Source organism: Carlito syrichta, unplaced genomic scaffold (assembly GCF_000164805.1).
Source record: "Carlito syrichta isolate Samal-C Ts95f unplaced genomic scaffold, Tarsius_syrichta-2.0.1 Scaffold185760, whole genome shotgun sequence".
Lineage (NCBI taxonomy): Eukaryota > Metazoa > Chordata > Mammalia > Primates > Tarsiidae > Carlito > Carlito syrichta.
Genome location: NW_007129856.1, coordinates 5580 through 14340, shown reverse-complemented (window position 1 = coordinate 14340; position 8761 = coordinate 5580). Strand labels below are relative to the sequence as shown.

General features: G+C 56.0%; 1 pseudogene; it reads left to right on the top strand.

Moving 5' to 3' along the window:
* Window positions 1-8549, top strand: part of LOC103252962 — a 16409-nt pseudogene extending 7860 nt beyond the window's left edge.
* Window positions 8550-8761: the final 212 nt, after the last annotated feature.

Genomic DNA, 8761 nt, shown 5'->3' with positions numbered 1-8761 from the left:
CAGGGTGGGAGGGGAGGGGGAAAGGAGAGGAAGGGGAGAGGACAGAGTGGGTGAGGGATGGGCAGCCAAAGGGCGGTGGTGGGGACAGGATGAGAGGAAGGAGCAGGGAGGGGATGGAGTGGGGGTGGGGGACAGGGTGGGGGGATGGGACAGGAGGGAAAGGGGCAGGGGAGAGGACTGAGCTGGAAGGGAGGGTGGGGAATGGGGCACAGGACAGCCTGCTGGCAGCAAGCAAGGCCCTTCCTTGCAGCTCCTCAGAGCAAGCTCCCCCTGGCCTCGGGCCAATGCTTGTGGCCCTCTCCTTCTGCCTCTTGTCCCAGCCCTCCCTGACCTGACCCTGCATCTAGAATGCGCCCTGTCCTGTGTGTCTGCTTGGCTGTCTGTCTCACTCCCCGAGTGCAGCTGCAGTGTGTGGAATGTGTGGAGTACATGGAGTGTGTCCCTCCTTACCGACTGGTGTGTTTTCAGCCTTCCTCTCTTGCTTCGTGAGGGGAAGGGCCTGCTCGCTTCCGTGCCCACATCATCTGCCCGGGCGTGACCTGGGTGAGAGGCACGTCCTGAGCAGTTTCTGAGCTCTCAGGAGACTGCTGAGCTGCCAGGCTGTCAGTTCACCACAAGTAGATGAGTGATCCAGTTGGTCTGACCAGGGCAGGCCCTGCCTCCCTGCCGGCCCCAGGGAAGTCTGGAGGCTGGAGGTTGCTTGGGAAACATGGGTGGACTTAAAGCATCCGGTGCCGAGACCGGTGTGGGCGCCTCGGTGCTCCCCTCCCTGTGTTCATCTCACGGGGGAGGTGTGGGTAGACAGTCCCCGGGCACCGCTGCCACCTGCTGGCTCCCTGCCCTGGACAACATAGGGCTGGCCCGTCTGTCTGCCTGGGGTCCTCATCTTCCCGTCTCTTGCAGGGGCTTTTTATTTGACACTGTGAGGGGGGATGTTGGGGACACTGTCAAGTTTTAGGGTGCTAAGAGTCATCCAGTCTATTAAAAAATGTTTAAAATTCACTGGACACAAAGCACCTACTGTGAGCCAAGCACGAAGGAGCAGGACAGACAAGAGCCCACCTTGTGGGGTCAGACACTGAGAGACATGTGATTATGCACATCATAGCGACCCTTGTGCTGAGTACCAGGAAGGACGGGTACAGGCAGGGGCTCTCAAGGGGTCATGAGTCTGGGCTTGGCCTGTACACTGACTCCCAGCAGGCCATCTGAGTTCTGCAGCTCAGTCCTCATCACTGTGCCATGGGCCAACTGCCCAAGACCTTTGGTCCCTGCCCTCAGTTATGGGTGCAGGCAGGCCATTGCCTGGCATCATGCAGACAGATTGGACAAAAGGTCCCGTCTCCCCCGAAAGGAGCCCAGAGACTGGACTTCTCAGCCAGATGCCTCACTGGGTTGTCACAGTACCTTCAGGAGCTCCAGGTGGCATTCCTCTGTCCCGAGTGGTGGGTGCTGCCCTGGTATAGCTCCTTAGTAATGCTGGTCCCCCCAACCCACTGTTAGAGGGACAGGGAGCTGGCCAGATGCAGGCCCTGAGCGCTGCAGGAAGGAGGTGGGGAGGAGAGTGAGGAGGAAGAGGGTGGAGGGGAGGAGTGTGGAGGGGAGGAAGGTGGTGAGAAGAAAGGGGTGGAAAGGAGGGCAGTGGAGAGGAGGGTGATAGGAAGGAAGGCGGTGGGAGGAGGGTTGGTTCTGGGTTCCTTCTTAGGCTCTCTCCTTCCCATCCCCAGGAGGGTCCCTGTCTTAGGGCCCTGCCAGACCAGGGCAGAAGCTTCGAGGACCCGTGAGCCCACTGCTTCTCAGCTGCTTAAGAGAGCAGGAAGTTTTCCCTAGAGTGTCACCTCCTTGGCAGCTGACCTATGGACCACAGACTATCTGGACATTTCTTAGTGGAGAGAGCATCCATAATCCTGAAATTCACATCTCCTTCCTTTCCATTCCCTCAGCGACCTTTGTCATTTTATGTAAAGATGTTGGCATCATCAGGACTTTGTTTCTCACCTTTTATGACTCTGTGCAGCACTTTTGCTGGAGATACCAAGAAAAATAACGGTTCCAAACAGCCTAGTAGGCTAGGATGGGGTAAGCACAGACTCTCATGGGTTTCCCATGGGGCTCCCTGACCCAACTGGGGAAGGTGAGAGAAGCTTCCGGGATGAGGTGGCAGGCACCTCCTAGTCTTGAGGTCTTGAGGGATGCAAGTCCCCCATGAGGGCCGTGGGTGAGGGCAGGAGACACAGGACTCTCCAGGTGTATGTGAGGTGGCCAGGACAGCACATGCCTGATGGGAACTGCTCTTCCTGCCTGTGTCTTCAGGGTCTTGATGGCCTTGGCAGACTTTGTTTGGAGTTGGTGTTATAGACGTTCCTGTGGCCGCCCTGACTGACACATGTCCCATCAGCAGCAGAAGGAAGCACCTGCCAGTTCCAAGGGCCCAGTTCTCTGTGGGCCCAATTGCCTGAGTCAGAACCCGCCTCCCTTGGCTTAAGACATCTAGTAGCATCTCAGTGAATTCACTTGCCCAGCCCTTCTGGCAACTCGAGCCCAACTCCTCTGTCTACATAGCCAGGAGCACCTTCTTGATCTGGTGGCTGGAAATGGCAATGTCTGGGTGAGGTTGGTGGCACATAACTAACCAGCCAGGCTGGTCTCATCCCTTGCATGATTCACTTCCTCTGTGTGAACAGCCACTTAGGAGGCACAGCCAGCTTCCTTGACTCTGCTCTTCTCCGCTGAGACACAGAAAGGCGGGGGGGGAGTGCTTAAAATAATGAAAACTGAAATCATTCCCACAAGCCCAGACCCCAGACTCCACTTCCCCCAGCCATTGAGCCACTCTGACTCAGACCAGAAGGAAAGGGACAGGGCCCAGCTGCCTGGGGTTGCAGGGCCTGCATGGTGTGGAGGGCACAGGCAGAGGCATCCAGGGAGGACCCTGAGGCCTGCTCGCTGGGCCTCTCATCTTATAACCTGTGTGCAGGGACACCTGGATATCCACATGCACGGGAACATGGTTGCACCCTTCCTGACACCTTACACAAATTAACTCAAAATGGGTCAGAGACACACACGAGAGCCAAACTACAAAGCTTAGCAGAAGACACAGGAGTAAGTCTTGGTGACACTGGCTTAGGCAGTGATTCTCAACTGTGACACCAGAAGCACAACCAAAAAAAGAAGGCAAATTGGCCCTCATTGAAGTCAAAAGTGCTTGTGCCTCAGAGAGCATCCTCCCCATGACTCTGCTTTCACTAGCATTTTCCTCTGTGTATCTCCTCTCCTCATAAGGATATCAGTCATACTGGGTGAAGGGATCATTCTATTCCTGTGCCCTCATCTTAAGTAATTACATTCACAAAGACTGTATTTCCAGTCAGGTCACACCCTGAGGTACGGGGTGAGGATTTCAACATGTCTATTCAGGGGCCACAATTCAACCCATAACACAGCTCAACAACAGAACAACAACCCAGTTTTTAAATGGGCAAAGGATTTGAATAAATTTTTCTCCAAAGAAGATGTACAAATGACCAATATACACATGAAAAGTCATTAGGAAAATGCAAATCAAAGCCACATGAGACAGCACTTCACCCATCAGAATGGCTGTAATCAAGAAGACAAATAATAAGCTGGGCTCAGCCTGTAATCCCGCACCTTTGGGAGGCTGAGGTGAGTGGATTGCCTGAGCCCGCGGGTTCGAGACCTGCCTAGGCAGTGAGACCTCATCTCTACAATAAATAAAAAAAATCAGCCAGGCATGGTAGCACATGCCTGTAATTCCAGCTACTCGGAAGGCTGAGGCGGGAGGATCAACGGAGCCCAGCAGGTCGAGGCTGCGGTGGCCAGGAGCGGCCACTGCACTCCAGTCTGGGCGACAGAGTGAGACTCCAACTCAAAAAAAAAAAAAAAAAAAAAGAAGACAAATAATAACAAATTTGTAGGGAGTGTATGGAGAAATCGCAACCCTCATACATTGCTGGGGAGAATGTAAAATGGTGCAGCCACTGTGGAAAACAGTCTGGCAGTTTCTCAAGAAGTAAAATGTAGAGTTACTCATGACCCAGCAATTCCACTCCTAGGGACATGCCCAGGAAAATGAAACCAAGTCCCCGCGAGAATTCTCAGACACCTGTTCATGGCAGTGTCATTCCCAATAGCCAAGTTCACAACCACCCAAACGTCCATCAGTCGATGAGCGGATAAACCAAACAAGGCACGTCTGGTACTTGGTGCTAACAAGGAATGAAGTACCCGTATACACCACAGACGGGATGAGCCTGAGGCCCTTCGCGGAAGGGGGGGAGCCAGGCGCGAGAGGTCACGTTGTGTGCTTCCTTCGGATGAGATGTCAGGACAGGCAAATCGAGAGGGGCAGAAAGTGGGTTTGTGGTTGCCTCACGCTGGGGTAGTCGGGGGACATGGGGTAATGCTGATGGGTTTGGGGTTTTTTTGGGGGGTGATGAAAATGTTCTCCACTTAGATTGTGGTGATGGTTGCACAACTCTGAATATACCAAAATGACTGAACTGTGAACTTTCAGTGGCTCAGTTTCATAGTATGAGAGTCACAGGCTCTATCTTTACTTCTTTCTCATCAGAAAAGAAAGAGGTGGATCTCTGAAGATGACTTCTACCGGCCTCCCCAGGAGAAGCCTCTGGTGAGTGCCAAAGATGACTCGGTGGCAACATCCCGAGGGACTCCAGAGTCATGACCTGTTTTCACAGGCATTTTTCTCAAGGACCAAGGAACAGCTACTCCTGGGGGCCTTAGACAAAGCCTGTGTGCCTTCCCCGGGAAGCAGGAATGCTGGGGCAGCCCCCACGCAGCAGCACAAGAACTTCTGGGTGGTGCACCGCAGGGTAGGTACCCCTCAGAGCCCTAGTTGCATAAGAACTTCCGGTAAGATGGGAAGGTGCATAAGAACTTCCAGGTGATACAGCCTAGGGAGATGGGAAGGTAAACCTCAGGGTCCCCAGTGCATAAGAACTTCTGGGTGGTATGCCACAGGGAGATGGGGAGGTGACCCTCAGGGTCCTGGGTGGGCCAGTCTGCAGGGAGTGTGCCTTTCAGAAAGGTGTGATATCCTGGGTCCCTACCCAATGTGTGATGTTTTCTCACAGGAAAACTTCATCCCGGAAAGTAATCCCAGGAGCACATGTGCTTAGTCACTGAAGACAGCATTCCAAGAAAAGTACTTTTATTTTCTGATAAAGTCATGCTCAAAGGTGCCTCCGGAGCACAACAATACTGTCTCGCCTCTTGAGCCTGGAAATATTTTTCCTGGAACTTCTCTGTAAAACTTGTGACTGTAGAGGACTCTTGACCATAGCTCAGAGCAAGCCCTGCCCTTGGAGCCCGCGGGTGTTCCCGGTCCTTCCAATGGCCTTTATCCCAGGTGTTTGTGCAATACTTATGTGGGCTGTTTGGTGTCTCTCAGTGCTGTCCAGGGAGGCCAGCTTGATCTCCATACCTGTGAAATTCTGGAAAGCCTGAAATAATTGCAGCCTTAATTTTCCGTAACCCTGTTAATTGGTTTCCTCTTCAAAACAGATAAACACAGTTTGTCCTAGAGCCAGTCCCCTTCGCTCCTCATTTCCATTTGCAGTGACCGAGCAGGGAACTCGGTAGCTGGCAGGCCCTGGCTTGGGCAGCACGGGTGGAGCTGGGTCTGCAGGCTGCTGTCAGCCTGGTGGTGGCTGGACTCTGGCCGTGCCAGCGGAGGCGGGCTGTGTGCCTAGACCTCAGGCTCCCTGAGGGCAGAAGGCCCCTGTACCACTGTTTGAAACCTCAAGGCTAGTCCAGCCTGGGAGAGAGGACTAAGTGGCTTTGGACCCCCTGCCTGGCGGCAGACCTTAAGAGCAGGGTGTACTGGAAAGCCTGTGGCATGGACACTCAGCAAATGTTTGTGGAGGGTCTGTGACAGGCCAGGCACTGTTCCAGGTGCTGGGGACACAGCAGGAAGCAAAGCAGCATCCTCTCTTTGTGGGGTGTGTGCTTTGAGGGGGAGACAGGGATGAGAATGTCACTGAGTCAGCAGCGCATGGCCCTGTGGTGGTGAGCACCACGGAGAGCAACAGACCAGGGGTTTCAGTGGAAGGTGCATGGTCTCATGCAGGGGCTGGGGATGCCCTCCCAAAGGTGATGCTTGAGGAGTGGGGGTGGCTAAGGCAATCCATTTCAAGCAGGGAGAACAAGTGCACAGATCCTCTGCCCAAGTCTGCTTGGCACGTCTGGGAGCAGCATAGCCCAGAGCAGCTGGAGAGGAGGTGGGACAGGCGCATGCATGAGGGGTCATTGGTGGGGCAGCCCCTTGGCCTCCGCCAAAGGAGGTGGCAGCCTCTGTGGACTGTTGGAGAGGGATGTGCTCTGGCTTGTCTTTAAGCAGGTCGCTGCAGTCCCTACGTTGAAGGACTGCAGGGGGAGAAAGACCTCTTAGGAGACCACCAGGCCAGAGTGGCACTGGCTGACCTGGGAGGCAGATCAGGAAGGTGAGAACAAGTGTGGAAGGTGGAACCAAGGGCTTGCGTCAATGTTAGGGGTGGAAGAACATCCCTGGTGGCTCTGAGGCCCTCGGCCCCAGCAGCTGGAAGGGTGTGCTTTGTTGTTTTGTGAGATGAGGACATTCGAGAAGAGGCAGGCCTGCAGGGGGAGCATCAGGGCCTCATTTGGGGCATGTCTTTAAACACTCATGGAGCAGGTAGATGTATGAATCTGAAGTTCAAGGGCAAGGTCCAGGCTGGAGACGAGAGCTGGGCGCAGAGCCCTGCGGAGCAGGAGAGGTGATAGGCCCAGCCTGTGCACTGGGTGCTCAGGCCAAGCCAGGGGAGCAGCAGGCCAACAGCACAGAGGGCAGGGGGTTGAGGTGTGGTCTCCGGGTGTGGCAGCTGGAAGGCACGAGCAGCCATCCCAGGAGCAGTGTCTTTGCAATGAGGGGGACAGAAGCCCCCAGAGTGGGCTTGGGAGGAGGAGCAGGGTAGCCAGAGGCAGCTTCGATGATTCCTCCAGCAGCTTCAGGTAGGGCTGAGGCTGTAACTAGAGACATCAAGATGGGAGCCTGCAGGCTTGAGTGCAGGTGGGAAGACCCATCAAAGAAGGGAGAAGGGGCAGTGTAGGGGAGAGGGCAGGCACTGGGAGGATGTCCTTGTCCTTGTGTAGGTGTTGAGGTGGAACTCTTGCAGAAATGGAGGAGTTGGCCTCACGGGAGCACAGATAGTTCACCTCACAACAGAGGGGGCAGGCAGGGAAGAGCTCACCGGAGGAGGTCTTCTGAGCGCTTTTATCTTCTTGTGCAGTGTCTGGGTCATCAGGGAAACACAGGAAGTCAGTCAGCAGCAGGGGGCTTTTAGAAACCCATTAGGCGGTGCCCGTGGCTGACCTGCATCCTCCTGCAGGACATTGGGCCCCAGAGGTTGCCTTGGGCAGGACTGGGGCGAACCTGGGTCTGAAGTGCCTCTTTCTCTCACAGGACTGTCCAACCCATTCCAGGGGCTCCTGAAGCTGGGCGCAGTGGAGTGGCAGGGCGGCATGGGCATCTGGAGGGAGGTCTTCTGCGAGCTGTCCCCACTGGAGCTCCACCTTTACCTGGGCCACAGGGAGCGCACCTGCATGGAGAGCTGCTCCCTGCTGTGCTGCAAGGCTGTGGGGCCAGCTCACAGTGTCAGGTGCTTTGAGCTGGTCTTCTCCGGCCGGAGGCTGGCCCTGCGAGCCTCTCCACCGGATGAAGCCGAAGACTGGCTGGAGAATGTGTGAGAGGCCCTGCAGAAGGTCTGGTCCCAGCAGGAGAATGACTGGGTGAATGTCCAGTACCCTGAGGAGCCCAAGGATGCCCCCAAGGGGCCCCCAGGGTGACCTACCCTTGGAACCAGCGGCCCCCCTGGGTGCACCATTGGACCGATCATCCTCGGAGGTTCCCAAGCCGGACGCCATCAAGGAGCTGCTGCTGTACTTGTACACAAAGAGGACCTGTTTGCCCTAGGTTTTCTCCCTGTCCCTGGAGTACCTGAAGTGCTTCCACGTGAGGAACAACGAGAAGTTGCTGAGTGGCAGCCACAGCATGGAGACCATCCGGGACATCCTGCCAGACACCAGCCTCAGGGGCCTGGCCTTCCTCAAGATCATCACAGCCAAGGCCGTCCTGAAGCTGTAGGTTGGGAACGCTGAGGAGGATGCACCTCCACAGCCCTGGGCCAGCCTGCCCTCTCCTGCCACCTCTGCTGAGGGGTGGGGCCTGGGGGTTGGCTCTGGTGTTCACTGCTCTGTCTCGGGGAATCACACCCACTGTGGCAAGACCTGGCCCGCAGGGTCCTGGCTTCCTACCTGGAGACAGCCGAGGAGGCCGTGCCGCTCAGTGGGAGTCTGGACAAAAACTGTCAGGAGGTGCTGAAGTCATGTGGGAGAATGGCTTCCTGCTGCAGTACCTAGCGGCCATCCTCATGGAGAAGGGCCTGGATGCCCAGGGCTGCTTCTGCACAGGTGCCAGTGTGCCCTGCCCCGCCCTCAGCCTGCCAGCCCCTCTCTGCCTCTTGGGGCCCTCCGCCTCTCCCCAGGAGGTAACGAATGAGGCTTGCCAGTGGGGATGTGCCTCTGCGCCTCCACAGTGCCTGGGGCCAGCCTGCCCTCTCCTGCCACCTCTGCTGGGGGGTGGGGCCTGGGAGTGGCTCTTGTGTTCACTGCTCTGTGGGGAATCACACCCACTTTGTCTTTTTTTTCTTTGAGTCGGCGTCTCACTCTGTCACCCAGGCTGGAGTTCAGCCGCACAATC